The sequence below is a fragment of the Osmerus eperlanus genome, chromosome 12 (genome assembly GCF_963692335.1).
Source record: "Osmerus eperlanus chromosome 12, fOsmEpe2.1, whole genome shotgun sequence".
NCBI classification, from domain to species: Eukaryota; Metazoa; Chordata; class Actinopteri; order Osmeriformes; family Osmeridae; genus Osmerus; species Osmerus eperlanus.
In genome coordinates, this window is record NC_085029.1 from 16,927,002 (window position 1) to 16,942,244 (window position 15,243).

Genomic DNA, 15,243 nt, shown 5'->3' on the forward strand with positions numbered 1-15,243 from the left:
TCTATTACATTCAGTCCAGACAGTATCCGACAAATGAACATTTAGGAGTGCAAATAATAAAGTATGTTATCATTTTTACTATCACCATTTTCCAACGTGATGTCCTGAAAACCATTTTGCATCTCTTTGTTCAGTTACTTTAAGAGAGTGAGAGAGCAGTTTTGTGTCTTTGTTTGTACATTTCCTTAAAATTCTTAAAGATGACACCCACCACCACTGACCCTTGCAACATTACCATACTTAGACATCAGGGATGTGTGTAACGGCGAGAGGTGGTGGACTCAAAAGCACGACTCAGAATATTCACAAAAAGGGTTTCTTTACTGGCTACAGAAGGCAGAGACTGACATGAGGTACAAAGACAAACTAGCAAAGAGAGATAGAAACAAAGGGGCTAAATACACTGGGGCTAGATTGAAAACAGGTGCTGTCAATCAGGGCTGGGGAGGTAAATCACAGGCAGGGTAGGGGACACTGAAATGAGAGGTGAGTACACAAAAAACAAAAGACATGACCTAGGGAGTAGGGCGGGATGTGACAGTACCCCTCCCCTTAAGGACAGCACCAGACGTCCCAGGCTGGTCCGGGTGGCGGCGGTGGAAGTCATCAATAAGAGTAGGATCCATGATGAAACTGGTGGGAACCCATCGCCTCTCCTCAGGACCATACCCCACCCAGTCCACCAGGTACTGACGTCCACGACCCCTACGACGAACAGCCAGAAGACGCCTCACAGAGTACACTGGGCCACCATCTACAAGCCGGGGAGGCGGCGGGGGTCTAGAAGCAGGAACCAAGGGGCTGACCTTAACTGGCTTTATCCGGGAGACGTGAAACATGGGGTGAACCCTCATGGAGCTGGGTAGCCGGAGGCGTACAGTCACAGGATTGATGACTCTGGTGATGGGGAAAGGACCCACAAACCGGGGAGCCAACTTGCGAGAGTCGACCCTCAGGGGGAGATCTTGGGTTGACAACCACACACTTTGCCCGGGACGGTAGGCGGGGGCAGGGTTGCGATGTCGATCAGCCAGCCTCTTATTGAGCATTGTTCCAGGTCCGTCGACATAAACGGACAAACGCTTGTGCAGAGGGAACAGCCACCTCAGGCTCCAGGTCAGGGAACAGGGGTGGCTGATAGCCATAGGCGCACTGAAAGGGGGAGAGACCAGTAGCAGAACTAGGCAGTGTGTTGTGGGCATACTCCACCCAGATGAGGTGCTTGCTCCATGTAGTAGGGTTTCGGGAGACGAGACAGCGCAGCCCCGTTTCCAGCTCCTGGTTGAGCCGCTCAGTCTGGCCGTTGGATTGGGGGTGGTACCCGGAGCTGAGACTGACAGAGGCCCCAACCAATGAACAAAAAGCCTTCCAGAATTGGGAGATGAACTGAGGTCCTCGATCAGAAACCACATCCCTGGGAAACCCGTGCAATCGAAACACATGAGACAAAACTGCCTCTGCCGTTCCCTTGGCAGAGGGCAGCTTGGGCAGAGGGATGAAGTGCAACATCTTTGAAAATCTGTCCACTACCGTAAGAACAGTGGTGTTACCCTCCGATGGTGGTAGACCTGTGACAAAGTCGAGGGAAATCTCCGACCAGGGGCGATGGGGCACCGGAAGGGGTTTCAGAAGGCCAGATGGCGGAGACCGGGAGGTCTTGTTCTGGGCGCAGAACAAGGGACAGGGGACAGGCTGCAACATACTCCCCAATGTCCTTCTCCATAGCCGGCCACCAGAAACGTTGCCTGACCACAAAAAGAGTCCGCCGAACTCCGGGGTGACACGAGAGGTATGAGCCCAATGTATCACCTGAGAACGGAGAGGGGCAGAGACAAACAGCCTGTTCGGGGGACAGCCGTCTGGAGTGAGATTGCCTGCATTACCTTGCCTGACTCTCTCCTCTATGCCCCACGTGACTGCTCCTACTACACAAGAGGGGGCCAGAATGTTAGTGGGGGGGCCAGGATCAGAGCAGGGATCAAACAGGCGAGACAGAGCATCTGGTTTAACACTCCTCTAGAGCAACCTTGACAGCCAGCAGCTCTCGGTTCCCCACGTCATAGTTCTTCTCAGCAGAAGAGAGCTTCCGGGAGAGAAAAGCGCAAGGATGGAGCTTATGATCCTCCGCCCGTTGGGAGAGGACAGCTCCAACACCAACCTCCGAGGCGTCAACCTCCACAACAAACTGCCGATGGGGATCGGGCATGGTCAGGATAGGTGCAGACGTGAAGTACTCCTTGAGCCTACAAAAAGAGTCCTCCGCTTGAGGAGACCACAGGAACTTCACACGAGGAGACGTCAGTGCATGCAATGGGGCTGCAATGGTACTGAAATTGCGGATAAACCGTCTATAAAAATTGGCAAACCCCAGAAAACGTTGGACCTGTTTACGATCCGTGGGCTTGGGCCATTCAGCCACTGCACTGACCTTGGAGGGATCCATGTGGACACTGTCCTCAGAAACAACATAGCCCAGGAACGTGACCGTAGGAGCATGAAATTCACACTTCTCTGCCTTCACAAAGAGATTTTTGTGGAGAAGACGCTGTAGGACCAGACGGACGTGCTGAGTGTGTACCTCTGTGTTGGGAGAGAAGATGAGGATATCATCTAGGTAAACAAAAACAAAGCGGTCAAGGAAGTCTCTCAGAACATCGTTCACCAGGGCCTGGAACACGGCAGGAGCGTTGGTGAGACCGAAAGGCATCACCAGATATTCGTAGTGCCCACTGGGAGTGTTAAACGCCGTCTTCCACTCGTCTCCCTCTCTCATCCTCACCAGATGGTAGGCATTGCGCAAGTCCAGTTTGGTAAAGATCTTAGAACCTTGCAGTAAATCCAATGCAGAAGAAAGGAGTGGGAGGGGGTACCTGTTCTTGACAGTTAGGGCGTTCAGTCCACGATAGTCAATGCAGGGGCGTAACGTCTTGTCCTTCTTCCCCACGAAAAATCCGGCCCCAGCAGGAGAGGAAGAGGGCCGAATGATCCCAGCCGCCAATGAGGACTCAATGTACTCCTTCATGGTCGCAGTCTCAGGAGCAGACAGGGAGAAGAGGCGTCCCCTGGGCGGCATGGTACCTGGCAGCAAGTCAATGCAACAGTCATAGGGTCGGTGAGGTGGCAGAGCAGTGGCCCGAGACTTATTGAATACCTCCTTGAGGTCCAAGTAGCAGGAGGGAACCTTGGAAAGGTCCGGGAAGTCGGAGTCCAAAGATGGCAGGAGAGAAGAGGAGACTGGGGACTCAGGAGTTGCAGGCAACGGAGAGACAGAGGAGTCTACGCAGTCGGAAATGGGGTCCTGACGGATACAGGCATGAGCACACCCCTCTCCCCAGCTGGTTACCTCGCCGGTAGCCCAATTCATGTTAGGGTTATGCTTAACAAGCCAGGGTAAACCTAGGACGAGAGGCTGCACCGGGGAACTGAAGATATGAAAAACAATCTCTTCTGTGTGATTCTCAGTCATGAGGAGCTGAAGGGGGGCAGTACGCTGGGTTATCTTGCAAAGCAGACGACCATCCAAAGCATTCACCTCTAACGGCTCTTGCAAAGGGACAAGATCGAGCCCCAGTCTTTCGGCCAACCCAACGTCCATGAAACTTTCATCTGCCCCCGAGTCCACTAACACAGGATGACAAAGGGTTGTTGAAGGTGCTACCAGCCGGGCCTGTGTGAGGAGACGAGGGAATCTGTTGGAAGAAAACGTTCGGCTCACCAGTGCTCCTCTTCTCACTGGTGAGCCTGCTCTTTTGACGGGCAGGAAGAAACAAAGTGGCCCAACTGAGCGCAATACATGCACCTCCCTTCCCGCATGCGGCGCTGACGCTCGTCGGTGGACAGCCTATCTAGCCCTTCCCAGCTGCATCGGCTCCTCCGATGTGGTAGGGGGTGGATGGGATCCCCCCACAGGCAGCACTCTGGCCGGTAACGCCAGGAAGGGAACTGCTCGGACTGCCCTTTCTGTGCCTGTGATGCAACCATGGCCTTGGACCTCTCCTTCACTCTCTCCTGGAGCCGAGTGTCGATCCTGATTGCCATAGCGACGAGGGAGTCCAAGTCGGGGGGGAGGTCCAGAGGGACCAACTGGTCTTTTAGCGGTTCGGATAATCCATGCAGAAAAGCATCGAACAGCGAGTCGGGATTCCAGTTACTATCAGCCGCCAAGGTGCGGAATTCGATGGCATAGTCTGACACTCGACGCTTACCCTGACGTACACTCATCAGCGCCCTCGCTGCCTCCCGACCAGGGGGTGTGTGATCAAAAATTTGACGAAGCGACTGGGTGAAACGCTGGCGTGAGTGACAGAGCGGGGAATCCCTTGCCCACTGCCGTGGCCCAGTCCCTCGCTCTGCCGGTGAGGAAGGAGACGATAAACGCTACTTGGGAGCGCTCCGTCGGAAACGAGACCGCCCGCAGTTCAAAGTGAAGCTCACATTGGACCAGGAACGGCTTGCAGTTCCCCGAGTCCCCGGAGAAAGGTTCGGGGTTAGCTATGTGCGTCAACGGGGTTTGCGTTGCAGTGACTCCAACTGGAGCAGGGACTGGAGAAACCCTCTCCGGCTCTGGGTTAGTTGGCTCACGAACAGGTGGGTCGAGCCGCTGCAGCAAACGCTCAAGGCGGTCAGAGAGGTGGCCCACCTGGCTGCTGATGGAGGCCTGGAAGATCTCATGGCGTGAAGACATCTCCCTTACTCCGGTGCAGAACGAGCTGAGCTGCTCCTCCTGCTGATTTATCCGTTTCGCTTGGACTTGAAGCGCAGCGCGCACAGGGTCGGAGTCGGCTGAGTCCATTCTTGGCTAGTTTGTACTGTAACGGCGAGAGGTGGTGGACTCAAAAGCACGACTCAGAATATTCACAAAAAGGGTTTCTTTACTGGATACAGAAGGCAGAGACTGACATGAGGTACAAAGACAAACTAGCAAAGAGAGATAGAAACAAAGGGGCTAAATACACTGGGGCTAGATTGAAAACAGGTGCTGTCAATCAGGGCTGGGGAGGTAAATCACAGGCAGGGTAGGGGACACTGAAATGAGAGGAGAGGTGAGTACACAAAAAACAAAAGACATGACCTAGGGAGTAGGGCGGGATGTGACAATGTGTCACCCCAGCTGCTCTATCTACTGGGAGGATCAGCACAACCTCCATGTAACCTTTTGTGTGTGTGATCTTCTTTTGTTGGTCCTCTCTAATCGGTGAAAGAGACGTGAGCTGTGCAGGGTCCTCCCAACACCTGAGTGCAGAAACCCAACACATCCATTCGTGAGGAGGACAAAGTGAAGTCCAACCCTATGCACCTGTTTGGACTTGGATTAGTTTAGTCTTACAGACATTCCTTTGTGAACAATCCTTGCAAAACAGGAAAACCCTGAAGTATGATATCCAGCCTATTCAGAAATGTACTGGCAGTGCCTTGCAGACAATTGGGGAGGTCTCACAATTTCCCTATAGTAAGCACCCAATCAGGAATAGACTTTGGTGTGTAGGTATGTTTGTGTGTGTGTGTATGTGGGTTTGTCTGCAACGTATAAAAAAACCATGAGCTAGACTATTTCACAGACCTTAGGATCACGTCGTCACGAGGGTCTTGGGTAGTGCCTGTGCATAAAACTTTTTTGAGACAAAAACAGGTAAGTGAGGACAGAATATACTGCATGAACTATGAATTAAAGGTATGTAAGTGCAGGGTCGAAGCATAGTTCTACTCTAATATTTTGTTACTCTGCATTTACTGGTATTTTTTTATATAACAAGAGAAAAATCATATAGTGGCTTTGTTTAACTGCTATTAGTTGTGTTTTTGTTGAAAAAAATGTGTATATGTATATAATTCAGGTATATGTTTTCCATGTAATGGAAAAGTCACAGATTTGCAACTCTTTAACATCCCAAACTTTGTCCCCAACCAGGGAAAGTCATGAATAGGCCTTTCACCATGATCCTACTGGTATGCAATTCCTTCTGCCGTTTTCCTGGCTGTAGAAATGTATTTATTTTAAAGCCAGCTCTTATTTTGTTCTTTACACCAATCAAGTAAGAGCACTGTTTAAGGCACAGAGAGCATATTCTGAATTTGATTTAACTTATTTTACTAAATGGGATTTTGGTTTGAAAATATAAAGCATTTCTCACTGCTGTGTCAACATTTTCCTGCTGTATAGGCTGCTGCTGTGCATTATAAAAATAATAAGAATAGAGCAAACCATCCAAAAACGTGTCAATGTGAACACAGCAGGTCAAACAAACTCCTTGTTATCTGACCAGGTATTGGTGAAGACAACACTGTCTTGTTTTTGGGAAACTGCTTACGTCCCGCGCTGAGTGGTGTGTGCAACCTCAGGCGATGTTCCTTTTGTTTGGTTCTAGGTGGTGTGTGCTTTGGCTGCTGTTTCTTTGGCTCTGCCTCCGGGTACGTATGTGTGTACTGCCATGGTATGATCTATGCCTGGAAGCAGGTTGGGCTGCAGTGGAGTCATGCTGATATTGACATACTGTGTTGATTTTACACTTTAATTTCACATTTGGATATTTAGTCATTTCATGTCTGCCTGCGGTCTAGCGGAAAGGAAATAAACGAGAAATTATACATGGTATAATACATGGTTTGCATAAATAACACATAACGCTGTGGTCGGTAGAACTTTGTGGAATGTGGGCATTAGTGTGATATAAGGTACTAATGCAATTCTTTTGCATAAATTCATAGTTTAGTTTAGTTTCCAAAAACATTGCGGGTAGCCAAAACATGAAGCACATATTGTGAACAACCAAAATAAGTGCCAAAGGGAAGAACCATAAGAGCATAAGGGGACCAGACAGGAGAAGAGCTTGTGTTGGGACCGGGCGGTCTTGAGCAGTGGGACCACCAGGCGGTTGTCTGAAGAAGACAGTAGGTGGCGGGTAGGGGTGTAAGGCAGCAGGAGAGACTTGATGTAGTCGGGTGCAGTCCCGTTCACTGCTCGGAAGGTCAGTACCAGGGTCTTGAATCTGATGCAGGCCGTGATGGGTAGCCAGTGGAGGGAGATGAGGAGCGGGGTAACATTGGAGCGTCTGGGTAGATTGTAGACCAGGCGGGCCACGGCGTTCTGAATCCTCTGAAGAGGGCGGGTTGCGCATGCTGGGAGACCGGCGAGCAGCAGTAGTACAACTTGGAGAGGACAAGTGCTTGGACTAGCAGCTGGGTGGAGTGCTGGAAAACATGCAAGACAGAGGCCCTCGAGGACCAGGATTGGAGGACCCTTATTTAGGGGTTGTCGACTCATAATCTGACGGGTGCCGCTCCCTCACCCTTGAGCATTTTCTTTAAAATGACATAATCTGCCACGCCCCCTTTTTTGACCATAAAAAAAATAACTAGATGCACATTACTGTATAAACCCATCATGTGTGGTATGAAATGAAAGCTCTTCTCATACAAAAATCAGCTGTGACAAAAAAAAGTGAAAAAAATAGTTAAGGTCCCTCCAGAGAACAAAGCACCTTTTGCAAAGTGACCTTTAAGGTTGGATTATGTTCCTTTTTGCCGCATAATAGCTTACACTCATGTTTGGTATTAAATAAAGTACATTATGGAACTACAGTGTAGCCTAATACATACAGAAATACAATCATTAATACATATTCATTTGAATATGAACATTATAGCAATTCTGATGTACCCTAATTCACCAACTTGCCGGTTAGTTAGCACGTTAGCTATAATTTCCCTTGGATCTGTCGCTGAATTTCAGACAGCAATGATTTTGAACCAACCAAACATGTTGTTTAATGCTTTAAACTCCAACCGATAAGAACTCAACATCAGTTAAAATCAGACCTTTTATGTGCTCACATGCAGAGAAGGGCCTAACCTAATTGTGTACCATGATGCGAAAGGCAGCTGTGCTTTTACCAATTGGCCACAGGAAGTGACATCACTGAAGCTCGGCCTATTTCAGTCAGTGCTTTCCCTACCATGTGACCTTTACCATCTTAACACTATGAAACACAAACCCTTAAAAGTTTTGCACATGGACTGGAGGACGATAAAGGTTAAGGATAATTATTAAACAATATTTGTTAAGCTTCAAACATCATCCCAATCATGTCAATAAAGAATATTTGAATTTGAAATCAGACTTGTCTAACTATATTTCTATCGTGCTGATTTGCAGTGTGCTGGACAAATTGGTACGATCGTGACGATCCTTCCGGTACCGGTGACTGGGAGGTGCTGTCGGACCTGCGGAGTGAGAACCCTGGTGAGATCTGTGCCAACCCGATTGCCATTGAGAGCAAGACTGTGGACACAGGGACTGCTGCCGCCCTGACTGGCCAAAACTTCCTCCAGTAAGGGAGTGGCAATTTTTTTTCTGTTTTACTTTATAGTTACAGCTAATTTTTTAGCACATACTTTCATCTATATCCACTTAAACTGCATGCACTATGTTAGTAAGAAGGTGAGTATAAATGTAATAAGTAAAATATATCTCAGAAGAGATGGGCCTTCAAATGGTCTCTGAGTTGAAAAACAGACAACACATTTGATGGAGATAGTTGTTTTTGCCTAAAAACAGGAGAGAAAAACATAGAAATGGAAGTTCATCATGATATAGTACTAAAGATAGGATGCATTTTAGTAGGCACTGTATATAAGCATGATGACTGACACGTATCTGTATCCCCACTGTATAGCTTCTCTCCGACAATTGGGTTCGTATGCAAGAACGACCCCAAACAATACTGCCGGGACTACCAAGTCCGGTTTCAGTGTCCTTGTGAGCCTGGTGAGTCTGGTGGGCCTCGTGAACTTTGTGTGCCTGGTGGGCCTTGTGTGCCTGTCTTGCATATCCAATAAAAAAATAGTTAAGGTCCCTCCAGAGAACAAAGCACCTTTTGCAAAGTGACCTTTAAGGTTGGATTATGTTCCTTTTTGCCGCATAATAGCTTACACTCATGTTTGGTATTAAATAAAGTACATTATGGAACTACAGTGTAGCCTAATACATACAGAAATACAATCATTAATACATATTCATTTGAATATGAACATTATAGCAATTCTGATGTACCCTAATTCACCAACTTGCCGGTTAGTTAGCACGTTAGCTATAATTTCCCTTGGATCTGTCGCTGAATTTCAGACAGCAATGATTTTGAACCAACCAAACATGTTGTTTAATGCTTTAAACTCCAACCGATAAGAACTCAACATCAGTTAAAATCAGACCTTTTATGTGCTCACATGCAGAGAAGGGCCTAACCTAATTGTGTACCATGATGCGAAAGGCAGCTGTGCTTTTACCAATTGGCCACAGGAAGTGACATCACTGAAGCTCGGCCTATTTCAGTCAGTGCTTTCCCTACCATGTGACCTTTACCATCTTAACACTATGAAACACAAACCCTTAAAAGTTTTGCACATGGACTGGAGGACGATAAAGGTTAAGGATAATTATTAAACAATATTTGTTAAGCTTCAAACATCATCCCAATCATGTCAATAAAGAATATTTGAATTTGAAATCAGACTTGTCTAACTATATTTCTATCGTGCTGATTTGCAGTGTGCTGGACAAATTGGTACGATCGTGACAATCCTTCCGGTACCGGTGACTGGGAGGTGCTGTCGGACCTGCAGAGTGAGAACCCTGGTGAGATCTGTGCCAACCCGATTGCCATTGAGAGCAAGACTGTGGACACAGGGACTGCTGCCGCCCTGACTGGCCAAAACTTCCTCCAGTAAGGGAGTGGCAATTTTTTTTCTGTTTTACTTTATAGTTACAGCTAATTTTTTAGCACATACTTTCATCTATATCCACTTAAACTGCATGCACTATGTTAGTAAGAAGGTGAGTATAAATGTAATAAGTAAAATATATCTCAGAAGAGATGGGCCTTCAAATGGTCTCTGAGTTGAAAAACAGACAACACATTTGATGGAGATAGTTGTTTTTCATGATATAGTACTAAAGATAGGATGCATTTTAGTAGGCACTGTATATAAGCATGATGACTGACACGTATCTGTATCCCCACTGTATAGCTTCTCTCCGACAATTGGGTTCGTATGCAAGAACGACCCCAAACAATACTGCCGGGACTACCAAGTCCGGTTTCAGTGTCCTTGTGGGCCTGGTGGGTCTGGTGGGCCTCGTGTGCCTGTCTTGCATATCCAATAATATCTCAAGGGGTGTAAGACTGTTCAATGTGTACTTTCCTCAGTAGTCTAGCAGTGATAACTGATGTATTTCTGTAACAGCATCGACATCTAACATCTGTTGTTGTGTTGCCCCATATTGTGCTGACTTGCTGGTTTAAAAGTCAACAAGTATGCAGAGAAATAATAAAACTAGCACTTCAAATCCTACATTTGTTTTCAGTGTTGAGTTGCAAATTCACAAATTAAAAAAAACAAAAACATTGAAGACTTGAAGACATAGGCCCTGCCCTCAATTGTTCTACTCAGAAACTACAGTTTTGCCATTTTTGTCGGATATCATGAGGAAAATGTTAACTGGCAACCAGCGAAGCACCACAGGTTTTACAGTTTAGCCTAGCAGTAAAACATGATAGTGGGTTCTAGGGGTGTTGCCGTTGTGTTATGAGGTCTCCTCTGTGTGTTTGGTGATAAACAACATTCCTGGGCCTGTGCTGTATAGCCTATGGGGCCTCACGTTGCCTCCACACTAAGCTTGCTACAGTATCAAAGCATCAAGAAAAAACTGAGGTAATTAAACGCTTACATCAGTACCTCAATTTACAATCCCAGTCCAATTGTTTCTTTTTAGTTTTTTTCTTAACCCTTGTGCTGCCTTCGGGTCACATGACCCAAAGGTTCATAACGAACCATCGTTGTGTTTACCCAATTTTACCCAATACAAAAACAAATAAAAATAATTTTATTTTAACCTTCGCAATGTGGGGGGTCTAAGACAGCCCAACGGTTAAAAGAAAATGCTTCACTTTGTTTTTGTATGCGGTAAAGTTGTCGCAATACGATGGTGGGTCACAATGACTGATGGGTCAGAATGACCCGAAGATAACACAAGGGTTAAGAGTGGTGATTACCTCTCTCTCAGCATTGGGCGAGCAAGCATCTCTCAAGCAAGCACACTTCCTTTAAGGGGAATATTTTTCTTCCTGTGCCAGTGAGGAACAGAGGACCAGCTATGTAGTTTGAGAAGAATGGTCAAAGATTGCAATAACTAATAACATAATTTGATTGGACTTAAAATAGTGTTTTGATGTAAATTGTGCTTGGATTAGATTCTTTTTGTGCAGGTCCTGTTAAAGTAACATTATGTAACAATTCTACCTTAAAATAACAACTTGAAAAAAATGGTACCGCTACAATTACTTTTAATATGGAGAATGGCTTCTCCGCCATAGGGAAATGACTGTGCTCTGTAAGATTTCTGGAGCCTTGACATTGCCTATTATATAGCTGTAGTCTAAAAGTCCCATAAGATTTATCATTAATACATCAGGTTATCATAGGTTTTGCTGCTAACTATAAGGGTAAATATTTGTACCTCGTGATTTCTATTTTTCCGTCAGTGTAAAGAACAGGTAATAATTCAGGTCACTTTGCCAGTGAACCCTGGTTCGACTCTGAATTTTTAAGCATCGGGTACAAGAAAGGCATTCATCGGCCATCGACCTGATGGTGTACTCTACTCTCAATGTGGTGCGTAGGACGTAATGTGGATATGTGTAAAACTCATTTCAGATCCTTTATTTTATCATTTTCTTTTACAATGAAGATTTCAGGTGCCAAAACTTTGCTGCTCTTTCTTTTCCTTTGTGGTGTGTTCACTGCTCCAGGACCGCCCCACCCTCCCTATCTGATGCCCTGGGAGACTTGCAGTGGCGATTTTAGACCCTTTTTAGGGGTGCTCACGCACTTTCATCGAAGCACCCCTAAAAATTATTATCATTTGATGCTGGTAGTTCATGAAGAAAGGGACATCCTTAGTTTTTTCATTCAACATTTTGCATAATAATAAATAACTGTATTAACTGTTATCAAGTGAAATTAGGGGATTTATTAGCAAGGGTGTTTACACTTTTACAAGGCACTGTATTCATGTCACATTCTCATTGGGGGCTGAGCACTCCTAAAGGTCTGATCCTAGAATCGCCCCTGGAGACTTGTACAAGGAGTTTAACGCCCTGAAGGAGTTGCCTCTCATGGCTCAATATTATAGCATAACGAAATAGATTCTTTAGTAACATAAGTTCCTCCTGTGAATTTACAACGCATCATGTTGGTGACACTTCTTGCATATCTCTCAAGACAGTCTCATCCACATTTCCTAATGTGAAGACATCCTGTATGGCTGCCTCTTTTTCTGCCACATCTGCTTTAGCATTCCCAGAAAAATGAAATCAATGTTATCAGTATGAACTTCTAGTAGAGCAAACAAATTCTTCATAATTTATATACATTACATTTCGTCATTTAGCCGACGCTCTTATCCAGAGCGACTTACAGTAAGTACATGGACATTCTCCCCAAGGTAAGTAGGGTGAAGTGGCTTTCCCAAGGACACAATGTCATTTTTCTCAGCCGGGAATCGAACCAACAACCTTCTGATTAATAGCCCGACTCCCTAACCACTCAGCCATCTGACCCCTGTATTCCCTTGTAGAAAACATTGCATCTTTTGACCATAGGGAACAGTAATGGAGAGGCTCTGCATTGTTCTAGAGTAAACATAAAACTATTGTTATAACGTTAAAGCACATACCACCACTGGAACAAATTATATAATTGCTTTGAGTGAAGCTCTAGGTGGCAGCAAATCTCTTCTCTTTTCATAGATGGCGTGAGTGGATAAGTTTATGGTATGAATGTGGTGCCGGGTTTGATGATGTTGTTATTGGGTGTGCTCAAGCCTTCGGCAAGAGCACAACCTTTGTTCTCTCACATATATATTATTATTTATTTTTGTGAGAATGCTGTTAAGCATTCTCACTATTGTTTTCCTGTTTCTCTTTATTATTGTGAGAATGCTGTTAAGCATTCTCACTATTGCTTTTCAACTTCTCAGTTCTTCCGCCGATTTTTGGCCTTTAACTCGTTCTGCATACTTTAACCGATTCCTACAACTTTTGTATCAAAACGTTCAGCTCCTTCAGGAGATGATGGCTATGACTTTTGGTATTTCTCACTTTTATACTTTTTAAGACATTAAGGTTTTTGTGCAAATTATTCTCCCATTAAAAGTAATGGTAAATCCTTTCAAATCATTAAAAAGCTTCCTCCTCTTTCAAACGTAACTACTTCAGCTTACTTTCAGCTAGATACACCATTCAACCTTTAAAATGTTCACAAGACATTCAGCTATTCCCAAATGATTCAGCTTTTTCAAATGTTCAGCCAATTTTGAATTATGACAGTTTGAAATACATTAAAATGTTTGCTCCTTCTTGATTTTTATGAATGAGCAGCAAGCAGATTGGCACACTGCTGGCTGCTCTTTTTCTGATATTCAACTAATTTGTCAAACAAATTCCTCTAACGTTCATATAGTTTAACTTACAGAAACAAGTTATACCTTAAAATCTAGGAAAATTTGTCCTCTTTCAGCCAATGTAACTACTAAAGAGCTCACATTTACAGATTTTCAGCTATGAGCCTTGAAGCGAGAGCAGCCTTTCAAATTCTCTCACTAACTTCAATGGAGAGGTGAGTAAAATCAGTCAGAGAAAGCAAGAAGGAACACGATTTTGAAACTGCCGATAGAGTCGTATTTCTGACCGCACAGACATATAAAGGACATCTGTGGTTTCGGCAGAGTCTTGGGTCTCGGAAAATATCCTTATATTTTGGATTGGACGTACAGTTTTGCGTCTAGGTTATCTTGTTTTAGGTGTGGATTCTAGCTACATTTCTCTTATTCTCTGCCCTCAGCGCGTTAGCAATCATAGCTGCACCATCACCGTAACGACAGACACGCACCACTCAGTCTCTCACACAGGTGATTGGTACGTTTACTTGACCATGAGAAACACGATTACTAGCAATTGTCGGTTTATGCCAATAATACGATTACTCCGTTTACATGTGTAATTAGTTATGCGATTACTCAATAAACGCGTCTACATGATTCTTTTTTATTAATCGTTGTATGCTCCACGGACAAAACTTGCACCATCATCCTTCTGCAACAGTGTCGCCGTGTCTTCCTGTATCGGCTCTACTGCTGTATGTTTCATTCCATCAACACATTGAATCCTACTAAGAAAGCCGAGTAAACGCACTCAATGGTAAGCTACATCTGCTACTGCTATTACTATCCCAACTATAATTTCAGCTGTTAAAACGATAATATTCTTGTTCCGACTAGCTAGCCTACTTCTTCTGTATAACAGTTCAGCTTTCAGCTTCTCCCGCATTGTAGGCTATTTTAGCTCTTAGCTTTGTTAAGATGATGCAGATGATGCAGTTCAGCTTCCACACTGCCTCTTTTGTGTCACTCACACATTTTTGAAATTCATTTCAGCTTGCGGGTATTTTCTCATTTCTCACTTTTATACTTTTTAAAATATATAATTATTCTCAAATTATTCTCCCTTTAAAAGTAATGGTAAATCCTTTCAAATCATTGTTGGAATGCTGCTCCAGCCCCTTTCAAAAATACCTTTTGGTTGCTTTGAAGCTTCAGCTTATAACTTTCTATTAAATTTTCAAAATTTTCAGCTTTTTTAGCATGGTCAGCTATCCCCATTCAGGTTTTCAGCATTCTCACTGCTGTTTCGCAGGAACAGCCTTTTCTAGTTTATTTTTGCCCCCCTAAAACTCAGTCAATATTTGGCCTACATAGACAACGTAGGTGTCAAAAGTTTCGTCTTGGTAGCGATTGAGTTGCTTCTATTGGAATTTACGTTCCGTTGCGTGGTTTAGGCTCAAGTTAAGTTTTTGTGGCGAAAAGTGAAGCTAACGGTGGCTAATTTGCTAGCCACAGTCACTGACGTTACTAACGTCACTACGTCACTAACGTCACGAAAACACGCGTGACTACCTTTGGCAGAACATTCGTTTCGCATCTGTTAACTTGGGGGATAGCTAGGCTAACTATAGCTTTACTGCAAGGCAGCTGCAGAAACGCCACAAGCACAGAGGCCAGGGTGATAACTATTTACTCATTTTACTTTGTGATATGACACACAATTGTGATGTGTAATGTACAGTATAAGCTGATATTATTAATGAAGTACATCTACTTTCGGAAACAGTAGTCTACTATTTCACTGAAGT

At 44.8% G+C, this 15,243-nt stretch overlaps 1 long non-coding RNA gene across 1 annotated transcript; it reads left to right on the plus strand.

The window, feature by feature from the left end:
* Positions 1–8,132: 8,132 nt before the first annotated feature.
* Positions 8,133–10,347, plus strand: LOC134030892 (uncharacterized). The gene is made up of 4 exons (XR_009931762.1): positions 8,133–8,327; positions 8,673–8,764; positions 9,545–9,719; positions 10,024–10,347. It is a non-coding gene; the product is annotated as an uncharacterized LOC134030892 (long non-coding RNA).
* Positions 10,348–15,243: the final 4,896 nt, after the last annotated feature.